The following is a 19,068-nucleotide window of genomic DNA, read 5'->3' as shown; positions in this document are numbered from 1 at the left end:
CCCCTAAGTAAGCACAAAGGCTGCAAAATGTATATCCGAGCCTCAATATTTGCTGCAAACTTTGAAAATCAATACTGCAGCCCCTGGGGGCTGGTTTTGAGTCTGACTCCCAACATTGCACGCTAAGCTAACTTCAGTTTGCATTAAGATCATTGGGACTAATTATCTCCTGCCTTTGTTTTGGTTTGCATAACTTTGGATGCTGCCACTTAGTGCTCTCCAGAGGATACTGCCTGCTTCCAGTGCCACCAATGGCACTGGTTTGCTTAGGTTGGAAGCAGCCAGGCCTCCTCGGAGCCCATGGGTAGGGGCCCATCACAAGCGAGCCACAACCATTCAACAGGCTCAAATGGATAGCAACGACAGCCCACACCTGGCCCCAGTGGCCCATCTCAAACTAGCACCGAACAACTTCCATCCGAGCTCCCGCCCTAGGAACTTGCAACCCGCCTCCCCCTTTGTGCATTACCTTGCAATCAATAACACGGCACACATTGTTGAGGGTAGGAATAGCTGCAGGGGCCTCATTGGGCAGGAGGTAACTTACGTGGTACAGATGTACCATATATACTCCAAGTTTTACACTGGGCATGGGGTCCTTACAATTACAGTACCCCCACCCTAGGCCACCTACACTTCTGCCTGTCTTGCCCCCTTCATCTGTTTATGAGGTCACCCATCCTCTTACGCCCTTGCTAGTTTCCCAGGTCTCCCACCCCCTAACGATCTTGCACCTTTTTCCCCAGTGCATACCCGCCTCTTCGTCCTTGCTTATTTCCCAGGTCATGCGCCCCTTCAGCCATTGCTCAGTACTCCCAGGGTTCCCGACCTGGTATATCATACCCAGTTACCTAAGCCTACCAGCCTCTTACACATGACTAGGTTTCCAAGGTCTCTGGCCCTCTTACCCTTGGTTTCTGATATCATGTCCCCTTATAATCCATTACCTAGTTTTCCAGGTCTCCTGACCTTTCACACCCTCACTTGGTTTCTCCGACCTCATTGGCAGAGTGAGACACCTGAACGTGTCTCACCTGCTGTTCCGCGAAGATCTGTTATCCAGGTGGCCAGGACTCGCTATTGGATACAGTTCCTGGGATAGGACCAGTGGGGGAGGATCACCTGGAGGAGGTCTCTTTGGGGAGCGGAAGTGGGACACCGAAGGTTGAGATGCAGTACCCCCTTCCTTGGAACACCTTTTCCCAATCCTACCCTGTAGGATATTTAGAAGCTCTGCCTGTCCCCTTTCCAACACACTTTATTCCACCGGACTAACACAAGAGCAGTTTACCCGACATGTCCCAACACAAGGGTCAGGCAATTGACAATAATCAAACACGCCTGATGGTCCTTTATCTTCGCCACAGGGATAAAAGGCAGAGCACGCGGGCACACTACGAGCAAGGCCAAACGCATGAGGAAACGCCAAACCGGCAGTTAAAACTGAGGAGGAAGGCGGCGAGACCTGGAAGGACAACAAAGGGGGAACTGACCTTGCCTTTTTCAACTCAGACCAGCAAAGCCTCCCCATGGCCTTTCCTTTGTTTTCTAGATTTCCTGCCCTCTTTGCCAATCTGTTTTCCCTGTTGTTCACCCCAGTTCTAACTCCCCATAATGCTTCTTTTTCCCTGCTTTAGTTGCCCCACCCGGCTAGATAGTGCTACTATCTTTCGCACTCTCTCCTTTTCTCCTTTCTGTATGCCCCATGGCTTCCAGAGGTTGAGCCCCCAGAGCCGTTGCTTTAACATTGTGACTGCACGATACCTTGTGGTACCTGGTAGCACTTACAGCATGGACACACCATGTACCTCCACTGCGAGCGCTCTGTAAACGCATGACAACACATCAGCATTATTGCAAGAATTATAACATCTCTAACTCCGTTCCGGGTGTGGGTGGGCAGGTTTCATTCCGCTCATCCTTATGCCGCCAATAGAGGATCAGATCAGTTACTGCAGTGAGCCCTATAGAAGCCCTACCTACCTAGCTAGCTAGGTAGCCCTGCCCTTTCTGGGTCAACCCTCCCGCCCCAAAACATCCAATTTCCTGCCCTGCGGCTCCACCCCTTCCTGCCAACCTTCCCCTGGCAACCCCTGACCTGTTGGACCCCTGGGGGCATCCTTATGCCATCAGGGCGGGACCTCCTGGGCGGTGCACACCAAAACCTCTCGCTGCTCAGCGCATTCACGGGCAGACTGTCTAGAGCCAATGTGCTGGAAGAATTGAAATGCAGCAGACATTGTAGGCGTTTCTGACTTTAAAGGAAGTGTGTGTGATCTTCTACAGTGGGGTCCGTTTGCAGGTGACGCTACCGCAGACAGAATGGTGGATTTGAAGAAAGCTCCAGCCATTTGCCTGTGGTGCAAAAGTCGAGTTGTGGCTGTTTCGCACCATTGCTGCATTTGAAAATTGTAAGTTCTGGTGCAATTTTTGTCTAGGCACTTGAAAGGTTTCAGCCATTTTTGCAGCATGAAAGGTTTCGGCCACAATGAGTGTGCCCAAGGCCAAAAGTGCAAAACGTGGCAATAAACATGTATCCTCCAATGAGGACTAAGCGCTTGGAAATGTCCCTGACCTCTACCCACAGGGCTGGCGCTAGGTGCGTGCAGCATGTGCGGCTGCACTTGGCCCCGCCTTGATGGTGCCCCGTGCAGAGGGTGCTGTTGGCTCCCTCTTTTTGCAGACTGCTGCTTGGGCCGTGTGCTCGGAGTAGCTAAACTTGCTGCAGGGCACTCTGAGCACAAGGGCGGCCCACACTCCCCCCATCATGGCGTGCATGATGGGGGAGCTTACCCGTGCACCCTCATTCTTTGTCCTGTGAGGCCATGTGTCGCATCTCCACCTCCTGCTGCGACTCTGGAGAGACAGCCCCCCCCCCCACCCCCCCCAGCGACCCAATAGGCACGGCTGGCCTAGTAAGCACTGCTGATCGCTTGTTCTTACAGCAGAGCATTTAAAGCGGGTGATGGCCTATTTGAGAGACCATTGTTTTGGACAGCGCCTTCTTAACGTGTTAATTTTGCAAGCACATGCAAAGCACCAGTTAACTGCCTACAATCTCTGCCCTCTTTCAGCACATGTTCCTTTCTGCATTCATATGGATCCATTTTCAGGCAATTGAAATCGTGATGTGGGATTATTACTTGCATGTCAGCGGAGTGATTGGAAGGTTGGGGGGATAGTAGGCAGCTCATTCTCATAGCAGGCCTTAAGTTTGGTTTCAGATGTGAAGAAGAGTTAACTGCTTATAACATTGACGCTTCGCCAGAATATGATAGAATATAAATATCGTGACAGCACCTCAACTGGCCCCAGCACGTGTTGGGGTGATCGGCTCTAATAACAGTGCAGGCCTGTCCCTCTGCCAACAGCATGTTATCATGAAGGGTTGGAAATGTGGGCAACCCCAGTAGGCATTCACCCCCAATCACATAATCCCCAACTGGTTAAACCAATGTAAATTACTAGTCGCACATTCCACAACGCCACCCATTAGCCATCGCTGGAACTCCAGTTCTGAGCCACAACAGCAAGGCATTGTGGGTATGCAAATTAGCCCAAATGCAAATCTTTTTCTCCAGGACATTTTGTCTAACTTTCCTACTTTAACAGTTCAGGTGAGAGGGATTTTGTCAAACCTTTTAAACCCACCATAACTTTCTTGGTGTTGTGGAAACATGGCCAAATGCTGCAACCACAAGGCTGTCAGGACCATGCTGCACGGAGGATCCGCAATAAGGGTGAAACTAGGTATGTAGGTGTCCTGGCAGCCTAGGAAATGCCTTTCTTGGGGTGATTAAGTGATATATAAATGAGCAGTGCCCACAGGACAAAGATAGTTTCCTGGAGAAAAAGGTTTGCATTTGAGTTAATTTGCATACCCACAATGCCTTGCTGTTGTGGCTCAGAACTGGAGGTGAACTTCAGTGAGGGCTACTGGGTGGCGTTGTGGAATGTGCGACTTGCCAGTGACCTATACCAGATATATCGGTTAACGCCCTGTTGGATGGTTCTCCAAGCCGTGGCCATGGTTTCTGTGCCCACTCGCAGACTCTGGGGCAGGTGCCCGCCGCAGATCTGGCCGGCGAGGCGCAGGTTCCGCACCGGATATCCTCGCCACGTCCCTGGGAGCTGCGGGAGGAACCTGCATTGAGCAGTCGGACGCGGGGCCAGGAAATGGCTCTTTAATAGGCTAGTGAGCGCGCAAGGCTGTGTTTTCCTAAGCGGGGGCTGCTGACCCAGTAGCCTGGCGGGGGCTTTCCCTGGCAGGTTCCATCGCGTGCGGAGGGAGGCTTGGGGGTTTGGGGGTGGGGGCGGCCTCTGCCAGGCCAGCCACCTGTCATCTTGCGGTGAACGCTCGGCGTCGATGTGTTTTTCTAGGCTTCCTTTCATCCGGTGAATGCATGGCTCCCTGCCTGCAGGGAAAGTGTCCTGGGGGCTCGGGGAGGGAGGGGAGTCTTGATTGAAGCCAACTGTGCTCTAGGTGAGCTGCTGATTTAGTGCCGGGGGAGGAGATCCTACAGGAACTGCAGTGTCTGCACACTGCGCTTCTTGACCACTCTCAGGGCGATGGCGTGAGATGGGCCTTCACCATGCCACCCCGGGCAGCTGGAGTTGCTGAAGTCCAAGTCCCGCGTGCCTGAGGCATGGGCTAGCCCTGTATGCTGCTCCTGGTCCCTCCAGTGGGATGAAAGATGCAAAGGTGATCTGAAAAAAAGCACGGGGGGGGGGCTGTAAGGTACGGGGACAAGCATGGAGGGATACAATAACCTTTAACCAGAAACATCACCTGAATTTCTCCAGGGGTAAACCTTTTAAGGCATGATTTTACCATTTTTAAACCTTGCTTGTCGAAAGATAACGGGCAAAAATGAAAACCTCAAGTGGGTAGTGTAGAAATATATTGTCTTTATTTAAAGGTTCAGCTAAGGCACCACAAGTGATTTCATGCCACCTGAGATACAGCCCCACCCCACTATCCTGGGCAAGAAAAACAGGGTGTTCCTGAAAACTCGAAATGTATTGAAAAATATGACTCAAATTTAAACAAAGGCGGCCTCCAGCTTTATTCCAGGGAGATATCCACAATGTAATAGTCTCAAATACAATTGGCCAATGAAATAAAAGTTCATCTCCGTGCCTGAATGACAGAACTTGTACCCATGCGAGCATTCCCTTCCAGATCAGATCTAAAGATTCTAGACCCTGTACATGCGCTCCTTCTATGCTTGCCTCTATCTCGGCATCACACTTTGCTTCAGCCTATCGGCAAGTGTGTTCACACATTTTAAAATTCTTCACCATTTGATTTTTCTCCAGCATCAAAACAAGTATGGTATCGGAGAAGTTACATCAGCAAATAACATTCATAGATGCACACCCATTCTGTACGGCTGCACTGTCCAAGTGTGAGGTTGTGAATGTATAGGCTGTGTGGAATTCATTTAAATTTAAATGTAGACAATTGCCAGTTTGCATGTGATTCTTTACAGGTTTGGATTCAGAAAAAAAAATAATGCTCCCAGGGATTTTGCACTCCTCTCTGTAGTCCTATACATGTGTTCCCCCAAATAAGTGTGTGCGCAGCTTTCAATCTACTCCTATTCATTCTTCTACAGCTCTATACATTTGTATTGGATATGCAATATTCACCATCAAATGTACCATTTTACAGCATCCTTGCCCTGTCAAATTACACCTAGAGCTGCTGGTGCGTTTCAAGATAAGAGACTGCAAGGGTTGATTTCTATGAGGATAATAGATCCCGTGTAACTTTGTTTCCTAACATTACATTTAGGTCTATACTCTCACAATATCCCATTAGACAATTGTATGTCATGACTTACACTTTTGCCTGTGTGATTCTTCACTGGCTTGAGCCAAGGATTCCATTTAATTGTGCTTAATTTTCCAAGAAACTGTCTACATATGAGTTGCACCTGTGGTGGGTCAGAAGGGCTGTGGCAAGGCTATTCTGTTGCGTTTAAGTGACTTCAATGAAACCTGGAAATCTCCCTAAGCTAAAGGGTTTTTCTCTAACGGAAACTAACCGTGGCTATGCTCAGTCATCGTCTGGTCTCCAAGGAAAACCGTCCTCTGTCCAACTCTAAACTATTCTATCCCTTCCACTAGATGTAACGAACTGAAACACCATTTGCTGTACAGGCACATTATAAAATCCCAATAAAAGAAATAAAGAACAGGAGAATGACTCTTTTCTTTCCTATATTCTGCTTTTCAGCAATCTCGCCTTAATAAGAACTGTGTAAATAGTTATCGGCAATTCCTTGAGCAAGTTCACACGTTTCACAATTAGGGTTCTTTAGCTTTTCCGTTTTGCTGTTCTTTCTTTGTCTTTGTCTTGGCCCAAAGGCCACTTCTTCCCTGGCTGGGCCAGTTACTCTTTCAAAAGGTCTCCCACTTTCTTCATGCAACTCTTTATCACTGAGCCAAGTATCAGGATTACATAAATGACCTTTACTTGCTTCCACTCTTTAGTGTTACTGGAACAAGGATTATTGTACCAGTAATGATCCACACTTAAATCTCTGTTCAGGATTGCTTGGACAAGTACGTTTGTACCAGTAAGGCTTCACTCTGACTCTCTTCAGAATTACTCAGACGACTTTGACTGTGCCAGTAATGGTTCCCACTTTACTCTCTCATATCAGGGTCACTGAGACGAGTATGATTTTGCCAATAACTATTCTGGACTATCTTGCTCTCTTCAAAGTTAATGTGCTGAATATGATTGGGCCAGTAACAAGTCACACTCGATTCTCTCTTCAGGATTATTGTGACTAGTAGAATTTGTATACTCATTTATGTGTTCCCTCCTGGGTCTCCAGCTGTTCCCGTTAACTTTCTTGGGGTTAGCGTCACAGGGCCTCTCCACAGGATGGGAAACTCTTCACAATACTTGAGGATGGCGTCACTCGCTTCTTCGGTATTCACTCTCGCTCTGAACCTATACCACAGTGTCAGATTTTTTTGTGGTGTCGCCGTAGACTGCACAGTGCACCCCTTCTGGGTCACGCCACCGCTCGGATGTCTTGCTTCCTTGGGATTTTGCAGTCCCAACGCTTCCTACCTCCAGCTCTCTTTGCAGTCACCTTCTATGCAAGCTGGTACCTCTCTCGGTCACAAGGATTCTCACGGCCCTCCAGTTTCCTCAGCAGCGCCTGCTGGAATCTCCCAAACTTCTGTGAGAAACTTGATGGCGTCCTTGGGTCCTCCCCTCATGTGGTCAGGGAAAGGCCATTGCTTTTGGTTGTTGACCGTGGGGGTTGAGAAGCTAGGGAGGATCATCTGTGTGGAGGGTCCTTGTGGAGCGTGGATGAGGTGTTCTTAGGTGTGAGACAGTATCCAGCATTTACATTTCACGAGGAACCCTCTTTCCCGGACAAAGTTATGGGGTATTGCTTACCCCATCACATTGACCAGGAAAATGCTAGGCGATATTACCAATCTAGAAATAGTAGAAAGAGGTTAAAGAAGAGCCAGTTTAAAGGTAGGACAGTTGAGACATGTCCCTCACCCCCCTACCCCCTTCCCTTCTGAAAACCAACATAACCCACCATCGGCATTTATGGGCTATTATAAAACATCTCCCCTCATTTTCCTACGATTTTCCTGACAGAACTGGGATGATGAGGCTACTATGAGTAATGAACAGTAGTTACTCCTTTCATCGCTCTGGTTTTGTACCCCCATTCCAACTGCCCCGCCTACATTACCTGTAAAGTATGAACCAAAGTATGTGACATAAACAAAACAGTTAAACCAACAAAGAGAATAGCATGGACTCTGTGCAGTATCCATAAGAGTACCTATACCTAAGATAATATGGGAGGTAAAGTACCCATTAAGGAAACCATACCTGCATAGAAGACGATATGATGGCCATTTGAACGAGATTCCCGAAGAAGCAGAGAAACTAAAAGGCAAAGATGAATGGTGACGTCATACTAAATCGAATTGACACCCATAGAAGAGATAAACGGACCAGAGAATGCAGACAATTTATAAACCGTCAAAGTATCAAGGATTAAGCGACATCATGGGATCAAGGTGAAGAAACTTATGCCATAGACCTGATGAAGATACTTAGTTACTTTAAACGTGTACAGATGGAATGAAACGCAAGCAGCAAAGCAATCGTGAAGCTAGCTACGTGCTTTTGAATAGTTAGATTGCAGAAAAAGCCTATATACATCTATATCTATATCTCTCGACAAGTAAAGGATGGATGTTTCCACTACACATACTAGCAGTACTGAATAAAGCAAGGCGGCCTCATTTCAGTGTCGTAGTTAAGAAAAGCAATTGAATGAAACAGAATAAAAGTTCAGCGAAGGAGTTGTCTGAGCCAAGAAAGCCAAGGTCTTATCAAACTGGAGTTGGCTGACATTGGATACAATTAATGTGAAGGAATAGAAGCTCCTGTTCAGAAAGGTCAAGCAAAAACAAAAGACTTCGGAGGACTATTGGAGGATAAAATCAAATGCACAAAGCTCGATTTCATGGTGTCCAGTTACATGGTAGAGGGAAGTTGGACGGGCACGATGGTCACACCTACGCACAAAGGCCGGCTGGTGCCCACACTCACAAAAAATTCTCAGAACACAGTACAGACTCAAGGCCAAACTTCAAACACTAATTGACACTGGACCATTGAGGTGATGATGGATGATATGCTAATTGGTGGGATGCTGATGCTAAAACGAGCTCACCTGCACCTGGTTGTTCAGTCTGCGTGCTGCTAGACGTAGGTGGAAAAGTACTGACGGGGGTTAGCAGCTAACCAATTGTAGGGGACCACGTAATTAAGGGTCCTAAAGTTTTTTGTAGCCAATGGAACGTTGTACGTTTAGTGACGTTCATAGTGGCCATTTTGAGGGGAGGGCTTAGTTGCCCCGCCTGATAAGCATCCTATCCCCTTCCTCCACTGCTCTATACAGATATATAGCTTATACTTAGAAATACACTTGAATACAATCACCCGCTCCGTTAGGTTTTTGTAGTTTACCACGTAGGATGACGTTGGTAATGGCGCTGGTCAAAAGTCCAATGATGACAAGTTATGGGTATAAGAGCCCAGTTTTTTATAAAGTAAGTAGTCGGAGGATTGAGCAATTGCTGATGTTCGTTGTACTGCCTGTTTTAGAAACTTGACATTAAAACAGACGACCTTTGCCAAACTATTTGTGTCGTCTTGATTATTGATGTATGAATAAAATCCTCATCCCCATCCATCTCCAGGGTATAGCTACTTATCTTACAGGGCTGTCTGAGAGAACACCCAGCTCGCCGGGGCGCTCCTAGGGGCTATGCACAAGTGAGAAATGCTGTATGAACCAAATAGAATGCCGAATGAAGTGACACATACTGAAATGACGCATGCAGATTGAAATAAACCTGAAGCCACAGGCTGACTAAGAATTAAGCAGCAAAGTCAAATCATGAATATTGAATATCGAACTGAATGAGAACTTTGTGGGCAAAGCTACAAGATGATGAAAGTTAAATGTGATATTACACATTTGAAAACCGGGGAGAAAACTGCATATAAAGCCAAGAGGCCGACAAGGAGAAGCTAAGTGGATGTGAATCTGTACACTGGGCAAATGCAGAAGAACCTCTGTGGGCTTAAGAGACCAGGGTTCCTGGTTGCGTGACCTGTGGTGGATGGGTTGTGCGGTCTGACAACTGTGCCTAGACCAGGGAACCCTCAATTGTGAAAAGTCAAAGACCTTGTGAAACAAACCAAGAAGAAGCACTTAAGTGAACTGTAAATGCTATACAGAAGGAGGGTCAAGTTGACTTGGAGTTGTGTTAATCATTGAACGACTGAAGCGAAGTATAAGTTGCTACGTTTAAGTATTGGGGAAGGGAATCCCCAGGGCTTGATGAACTAAAAATGCTGTATTGAGGACAGAGCCCTCAAGACGCCTTGCTTTGGAACTGTGTTGTCTTGAACGTGCCCAAGGGAACCTCAAGAATTGTGTGGAACTGTGTTTCCTTTTGGGGAAGGGAACCCCCAAAGATTTGTGCAACTGTTTAAACGTGAGAAGGATAATCTAGAGACTTGTGGAACTTTCTTGCACTTGGGGAAGGGGAGCTGAAAAGGAAGCTGAGAGCTGGAAGAAGCTCAGAACATTGTGTTGGTCACCATTTCATTTATTATTATCCATACACATTGTTTAGCTTTAGTTGTGAGGACAAGGATAGGTTTTGGACAAAGACAGACCATTAGGTTGAACTTTCTGACTTGCTTTCTTTAGTTCCATTCAGGTAGGGAAATCCCACCTTAGCATAGGGTAAGTTAGGCTTTCAACCATCCTGACATTTGAGTTAATCATTTTTATTTTGAACTTTGATTCTGTTGTCTGTCTTGCTTCATGATGCCTACACAAATGGTGTCAGAAATGGGATGCACTTAATTGATAGAAACTGAGGAACCCCTATGTGGTTGGTAATTCAACAAACCGTGGGGAAGGACACTGTTATAAAGGTTCAGGATCGAATGTTGACACTTAAGGCAATTGCTTTACAGTTGCACATACCAGTTAAGTGTCAATACTTATTCTAGAAGTCCCAGGTCCCCCTTGACTACATATCACTTGAAGCACAGTGATAAAGTGTTTTCTATCAGTCAGACAATCCCAAACATTTATTCTACCGAAGCCTTGGGTCCCATAAGAGTAGATCAAGGGAACTCCTCCATCTCTTTTCCTTCCTCTCCTGGAAAGTTAATAAGCGGAACTCGCATCCGCTAGTCGGAGGGAAATTGAAGAAAAGTCTAACACCATAGAAGAACCTGACCTTTTTCCGATGAATCTGAGGAGGGGTTAAATTACATCTTATCCTCCCCAGGCACAATGGCTTTGTTAAAGGCAGTGTTAGCTTGGCTAGCCACCCTTCAGATAGAAGCTGAACAGACTCCAGGCAGGGTTGGAAAGACTCATAGCCACACAAGAGATGCCCAATACCCCCCTCCCCCCCAGGGAGTTTTGCAGCCTTACAAAAAGGGGAGATGATCTAGGGAACAAACGTTTTTCTGAATTACGAAAGGCTAGCATGCCAATAACATGGGGGCGGGCTGAAAATGTGATCTGGGTATGCTGCGCTGCAATAATGAAATCGCTAGGAGATTAAAGCATTTCTCACGATCTTATGTGAAGAGGAACAAAATAGTCCATGCTTTTTCAAGAGTTTTAGTTGACGAAAAACAGAATTGTTTGAATTTACCAATGTGCTGGTGAGATTGCAGTGGAGAGAGTTGGAGTGAGTCTCATCAGAGGATAGAGGTGTAAGAGCCAGGGGAGCGAGGGACACCACAGAGTCACAGAGGAAGTATTGGGAGAGAATGGAAGGGTTGCAATGAGGAGAGTAGTCGAGGAGGGTGAGCAATGGAGAAAGGAACATCTGGGCATGAGCGGAAGAAGCCTGTGTGGCTTTTCAATGTCAGTCACACAAAACCTGGAATCCTTCTTGAACTAACTTCATTGCAATTGTATGCCTAGCCTAGAAAATCCCGGGGTGAGCTTAGATAAGGTGATTGCTGTTAGGACATGATAAGGCATCATGAAGTAAGACGCAGACAACAGATTCACCTCTTTAAGTAGATGTTTTATTGTCTTAAATGTTAGGATGGAGTAAGGCCTAACTTGTCCTATGCTGGGATTTTCCTACGAAAAGAAAACTAAGGATAGTCTTTGTCAGTAAGTTCAACTTAAGTCTGTCTGTGTCCAAACCTATACTTGCCCTCACAACTAATCATATATAATGTGTAGGGATAACGGCATCAAAAGAAATTGTGGTCAAAACAAAGTTCTGAGCTGCTTCCACTTCGTGGCGCAAGTTCAGCTTCCCTTCCCCAAGTTCAGAACAATTCCAAAAAGGCCTCAGGGTTTCCTTCCCCAAGAGGTCAACACAGTTCACAATGTTCCGGGGGTTCCCTTCCCCAAGAGGTCAACACAGTTCCAGGTTTCCAAACAACAAACAGTTCAAGTCTCTTGACTTTGACAATAGTTCCAATCCAACACTGTAATCATTCTAGCTTTTCAATAGTTCACAAAGGTTCCTTTTCCTCTCTCTGGATTTCTCCAGCAGAAGAAACGGTAGCAGAATGCAAGCCTTTTCACATTTGCTGGTCCTTGGTTCTTTTCCAAATAGGTGTCACTCTCTGTAGGGGCAGTTTTTGGACCACACGGTCCTCCCATACAGGTCATGCAACCGATAACCTGTGGCACGTTGTTACATTTCTGTATTCCTCAAATATATCAATCAACAGTGATTTCAGATACTCCTTGGCATTCTCTTGACTTTGCAACAACGTGTATTTCACACAACTCATTCTGTGGTATTCAACTTTTTACCCCACCTTGCTTTCATTTTGCTCATAAGTGTTCATCACTTGCTTTGTTTTCATGCTGTATTCACAGGCTCATCAAAGCTCTCAATTAGTTCTGGATTCAACAATGATTGCAGCATTCACAAAAAGTATATATAATACTTTGCACCTTTCTTTGGCATTCAGTGATGCTTGAAGCACTCTCGGGGATACTTCTAAATATTTCGTCTTTATTCAGTATTCAGAAATACTTGCAGGCCTTTTTAAAGTACTTGTGCCAACTTGCAGCGTGTTCGCCATTCAACAACTTTGAACTCAATCTTTCATAGCAATTGTAATAACTCTTGGCTCGTTGGCTATACCCATTTGCCTCTCTCCAGCCCTGGCGCATCCGGGTTTGAGTGTTCCAATCTCTTATGCTCACCGCTGTCTTAACGCTCCTCCTGGCCTTGCGATTCGGCTTCTCTGCTTCTTCCAGCTCATCCTGTTCCTCGCATGAGCAGCGTTCGCAGTCCTTGGATTCAGCTGCCCTAGCGGAAGCTACCTGTGGCTTGTGGCGGTTGAGTGTTTGCTGTGTACACCTCGGAAAAGGGGGATGACAGGCTTCCTGACTCCCGCACGGTCTGTGCTGGCCCTGGTGTCCTTTTTGCACTCCTACTGGACCTGACTTCGCTCCAGCCGGTTCTTTCCCAGCCTGCTCTCTGTACGCCACGTTCTCTCCTGGAAGGTTCACACCTGAATGGCTCTCTCCCGGATGGTTCTGTTTTGCTGCTGGGCAGTTCCCTATTTTTTTTATACATCTGAGACCCGTTACGTGTTTTCAGGTGCAAGTCCTTCATTCTGGTTGCCTGACAATAATTAAGCCAATTAGTTGGACATGCCTGGCATTTACAACAGTACTGCCCACCACCCTCTTCCTCGTTTCAGTACTAGAGTGGGTGTGAATGAATTCAGTGTGCATTACTTCAGTTGCTTCTTCCTCATCCCAGTTTTAAAGGCGAATGGCTGTGAGACATTTTGGGAGGCAGAAAGGGCCAAAGACTGATCATAGCAGGGGAGTAATAGGATTCATTTCTAAAAGGGAAATGGGGATACCATGTATCACCCAAAGACATCCTCCCACCCAGTTGATCCTCAGTCACATATCCACCCCAGGGGTCGGGATTCAAGAGCAATGGCCTTTCCATGGCCACCTGAGAGGAGGAGCAAGGTGGATTAGAAGTGAGGATGCCCTCCGGTTCCTTACCGACTTCATTGTTTGAAAGATGGAGCATACATAGTAGGGATCAGTAAGCTCTATACACTAATCTGAGGTGTAATGATGGTCTGGGCTAGGGAGGAAAATTCTTAGTCTAGACAAGAGTGAGGGACGGCCCTAGCGCCTTTGTAATTATTGAATAAAAACCCTTGAACCCTCTCTGGGAATTGGTGTCCTTTGAGCCATTTGTGACATGAGACAGAAAGCGTCTTCAGCTTGCCGATGACTGACTGTTCTGATGGTGAAAAAGGAGGCTCGCTCACAGTAAGGGCACATTTAAAGTTACAAGAGATAATTACTGGACGGAGACTAATGTCACCTGATGAAGGGGTACCATGCAGTTGCCTGTTAGTCAACAATGCAGGAATCATGCTGGGTTTGAAATTAAGAGTTGATGAGCAGGCGCTTAAACCTTCTGCTGGGTATTGGGAATCGCACGGTGAGCTACCTCTTCGGAATCTAGAGCTGAAGTGCTGCAAATATAACTTCAACGAGATGCAAACGTTGTCTTTTGTCCATTATATGTGATCTGTTATTTTCTAGGTGTGTCCTGTAGCTTGTTCTGCTGATTCTCATTGTGACGCAGCCAGCAACCTGTCCCTGTCACGAGTGGATGGAGATAACCTCGCAACCTGGGGCAGAAGGCCTACCAGGGCACTTGCCAGAGCCAGTCCTGCCCCAGAGGGCAGTGTGAGGGAGTTGGGATGGTGCCAGTCTGGCCCTCCTACATCTACCTGGGTAAATCTATGAAGTGCTGCTACTGCTTGCCAGATAGGTGCAGTGCAGCATGCTGGCCAGTGTTGCTATTGTTGTCCCATAGGACTGTAGATACCAGAGATCCTTGCAGCAGAAATCCGACTACACGGCTCACTCGGAGAGAGGTGGCTGCAGCAGCAGAGTGCATGTGGGAGTCAGACCGGCAATCCTGATGATCCATTCAACGCGGACGTGAAGTTTGAAATGTATTGTAATTGTAGCAGGCTTCCCTTATGGAGAGCTGGCACATCTGCTTAAGAAAAGGTAGCAGGTATTAAAGCCCATTTTATGTTCTGACTCCTGTAACCAGGAACATGGGGAAAGCAAAGGTAGTAATGGGCCCGGAAAACAAGCTGACACGAAGGACCAATCCAGGAGCAATGGGGTGGCTTAAAAGGGGCAGATAGGACAGGGCCGTGTGGGTTTGCGTGAGTTCAAGGGAGGAGAAGATAGACTAGGGGACTATGTGGAAAAAGGATGGTTCCGAGGCAGACTAGGAGACAATGTGGAGGAAGGATGGTGGAGGATCTCTGAAAGTGTCTGGGTGAGGTATTAGTTGGTGAGAAAAAGTGATACTTGGTTGAGAGAGAGTGTGTAAGTGTAAGGTGAGTCTACGTAAGTCTAATAAACTCTTGAACCTACTTCGAGAGTTGCTATGTTCTTGATGCTGTCTAGGAAACCATGTACACCAAACTGTCACATAGGTATGCTTGCAATGCAGCAGTTTGCCTGGAAAGCTGAAAGGAGCTCCTGGTAGCTGATATCAAACAAACCAAGCTTTCTAATGGATTGTGTCCTTTTACGTATTCCACATCTTTGACATGTAATGTCTACAGCGGTGCACTTCGGAAACTTTTTCGGCAGAGGGTGTCCTGCATCGATGACGTTGGGTCGATTTCCCTCTTAGGTCTCCGTCGAGGGCGACGTCACCGGATGTTATAAATAGCCTCAGTTCAATTTTTTCTGCAAACGTGTTTGCTTCGAGAACTCTGCGTGCCTTGTGTGTTTCTTCGTGGAGATGTCTTCTTCTTCGACCCCTCCGACCCCAGGGTCTACTTTAAAGACTTGCCTGGACTGCAAGTCTAAAATGTCGATCACCGACCTGCATCGCATTTGTTTGTGGTGCTTGGACGAGAGTCATGACACCGACTACTGTTCAAAATGCCAGTCGCTGACTGCCAAGGCCTTGCAGGATGTAAGGGGAAGGTTCAGGTAGGTAGGGGTTCTAAACCCAGTAAGTCCCGAAAATCTAAATCGTCCAAGGGGGGGTTTCCAACGACGACTCGAGAGGCGATTCTCAGCGTCTGGAGGAAGCCTGGGGATCTCGCTCCAAAAGTGGTTCCTGCCATTCTTCTTCCTTGTCCCGGCATTCTAGGAAGCGCCATCACCGGTCGCCTACCCCGTCCTCCTGCGGAGGATGGAGCTGCGAGGAAAATGGCATGCCCCACGAAGTCCTCGACTTTGGAGGAATGGGCTGCCTTTAAGGAGCAGATGTTGGTGATTTTTCAATCGCGAGGCACGGTTCCGGCCGTGCCTTCTGATGAAGCCGGCCAGCAACGGTCTCTTAACGTGGCTCGCAAGCCTTCGGGCTCGGGCCCTCGACGCGACTCGCATCTGGAACATTCAAGGTCCCGTTCGGACAAAGCTCAGGGTAGTCACATAGACGTGCTTCCCGGTTTCAGTCCTCATCCCCAGCGAGACCGCAGAAACCTGCCAAGGGCTCAAAGCCTGCAACGACTCTGTCGGGCGCTGTGTCCATCAGATTTGGACATTGAGGCTTTGCCTTATCAGCCCACGGCACTGTCGGCACCATTGTCGACGCCAAAGCCTTCGGCGCTCTCGGCGGCTTTGGGTATTTTTGCCCAAAATGTACCTTTTAAGTTCCCCTATACGGTGGATCCTCCAAGGAAGGCTACTGCTAAGTCTGTGAGCCCATTGGTGGACTCCAGGCCCTCTTCTGTCCTGAGGCAAGGTTTGTACCTCCCTCTGGACGACATATATGAGGAGGAACGGTCTAACTTTGAGAACCCTGTTGAGCCTGATGTGGCTCCTGTCTTTTCTGGAGACAGTCAATTGGAGGAGTTGAGGCAAACCCTTTATGATGCCAGTGGGTGGGACACTTCTCCAGAAGTGGAATTTGGCAGGCCTGAGCCTGGGGCTCCTGCTGAGTCATCATACAGGAGGCTCATGACTAGGGTCATGGAGTATCTGGGCTGGTTGAGTCCTGAAGATTTTGTACAAGATGATCTAACGGACCTTTCAGATGAAGGTCCGTCCTCAGACCCGGTGTTACCTTTTCATCTCACTTTACAGAAAAGGGTGGCGGCTGCTTGGCAGTCACCGGAATCTCTTCTGGCTGTTAACAAATCGTTGACTAAGAAGTACTGCCTTTCCGTTAGTGACCCCCAGCTACTTATCCACTCACCCCACTCCCGAGAGTTTGGTGGTTCAAGTGGCTACGGCCACTTTGAGGCAGGCGGCGTACCCTACCGACCCTCCTGATGGGGACGACAAATGCTTCGACAGTTGGGCTCGCAAGGTATCCTGTGCAGTTTCCTTAGGGAGCACTACAGAAGATTAAGACTACAGGTGAGAGCAATAAATCCGCTTTGGTATCAGTCTGTACCACAAAGATTTAGTTGGTAGCTGTGGCTGAGCAGTCAGACTTATCTCAAGAGGGAGATGAGCAGTATTCAGGGTTTACACAATAGGCCTACAGTACTATGGCACAAGGAAACACTGACCAAAACTTTGTATTAAAAAGTAATTGTATATTTATTTTTATACACTTCTAATAAAACACACGTATCACAGTCATCAAGCAAGTTAAATAAGTCAGAGCAAAAATATACACACTCCCTAGTTAAATTGTAGACCAAGTGAACCAGAGTGAAAACTGAGCAAAACGGCACAGTGAAAACCACACACAAGGGATACTCTATCAATTTCTCACAAGGGAGGGAAAGCACAAGTTTTAGAGAAATGGCTTCTTACACACCCTAGCAACACTTCCCTTAAGTGTGTGAACCAGATTAAGCAAGACAGTGCATCAGTATAGGCAATACTTAAATGAAAACTGAGCAAAGTTTAGAAAGGGTAAGAAAAAGGGTAGTTATAAGAAGTAGGTGCACCAACACAGTTCTAGTTGAGAATCAATCTAAAGAAGGCAGTTCTAACAAATGTAGCCAGAAGTCAGTAGGCATGTGCCAGAGTCAGTGGTAAAGGGCAAGGGCCCAAGAGCAAAATGTTCTTGTAGCTGCAGTCAAGTCTTTGGTTAACGATTTTGTAAAGGTGGATGCAGAGGTTGAAAAGACAATGTTAAGAGAGTGGGGCAGCCAACCCAACAGGTAGGTAAAGGATTTAAAACGCCTTTAGATGCTACTGTGGAGAAAGGGCGGCCTGGCGGATCAATGTACCTTCAAAATGAAGAAGTGGCTCCTGCGGTGGCGGTTGTTCCTGGTAGTTCCTGCAGTTCGGGTCATCCAGCAGAGGAAGAGAGGCTCTCGTCGTGGAGGAAGGTTCGAGTTACTGCACTACTCGGGGATGAAACCAGCCGCAATGTTGCCCGACGAATAAAAGGTACGCTCCTTTTAAATAGCGGTGTAGGTGGACTGGTACCTGGCTATCCGGCCTCCAAGTACAGGGTACGGGAGATTCGACCAAGGCAGGTCTGGGAAGGCGATTGGCAAGGTTGGCCCCACCAGCTCAAGGGAAGAAGGCTCTTGCAGATGAAGATCTTCTCTCGTGTGGAGAAAAGTGGTGAGACTCTGCAGCAGGGCTTCACCGGTGGTTCAGTCGTTGCAGATGTCTTTGGCTTCTCTCCTCTTCGGCTTCTTAGTTCCAGTGGCAACGTCTTGCTCTTCCAGTCCTCAGGACCCTGCTTTTATGCAAAAAGAGCCCCTTTCATACAGCCTAGATGTCACTCACACAGTGGCGTGGTCATCTTGGCCGGAGACCCTCCAGCCTATCGGGTTAGAGTGCGACATGGTTTGCTGATGCAACCCTGTCCAGGGGTCCTACTCCCCCTCCCACACAATGGACCCACCCCAGACTCAGTGGCGCCGAAAGGAGGGCTTCTTGACAGAAGCCCGCCAAAAGGACGAACAGAGGATCCCCGACCTGGGTTAGGAGTTTAGAGAAAAGCATGAGAAAGAAGTTATATCAAGGTTCTGGCAAATAAAACCTACCCGAGTCAAGTTAATATTAAATTGCACCGGCGGTATGTTAGAGGCTGTCAGAAAAAGTGGTAGCCTCGAACAATGGGAAAATCCCATAGCACAATATTCGCGGTTGAATATTTATGGTAGTAACCACTGCCACCAGCCAGAAACCTTTGAGAGAGGGACTGTACGGTACCCTCTCGAAAATGAACATAAGGGAAAAACTATTAACCCTTTCCAGTACCTCCATAGTAAGATGGTTTGAACTGGTTTAGTTCATACAAATTGACTAGTAAAGTCAATTGGGACTTTACATGCCCTGGGAGACAGTCAGTCCCAGGGTATGGAGTCTGTTTGGGGGTCGCTACGACACCCCTGTGCCACTGCACTGAGGGTGCGGTGTAACACATGTGAATAAAGATGGTTCCTATGGGATCGAGAAAATCCCATAGACATTAAACACAATAATGGCCTAGAACACACATAGCAAAAATGCCTAAGAGTGGGAAAAAAGAGTCTCACTCTTAGCAGGAAAAAAA

The 19,068-nt window shown here is 47.3% G+C and overlaps 1 protein-coding gene across 1 annotated transcript in view; it reads left to right on the top strand.

Annotated features, from left to right (window-relative positions):
• BOP1 (BOP1 ribosomal biogenesis factor) overlaps positions 1-19,068 on the top strand; it is a 696,945-nt gene that overhangs the window by 290,052 nt on the left and 387,825 nt on the right. The window lies entirely within an intron of this gene.

This window comes from Ambystoma mexicanum, chromosome 5q (assembly GCF_040938575.1).
Source record: "Ambystoma mexicanum isolate Mex_15411 chromosome 5q, UKY_AmexF1_1, whole genome shotgun sequence".
NCBI lineage: Eukaryota > Metazoa > Chordata > Amphibia > Caudata > Ambystomatidae > Ambystoma > Ambystoma mexicanum.
The sequence above is the reverse complement of the archived record's forward strand: the minus strand, read 5'-3'. Positions and strand labels throughout refer to the sequence as shown.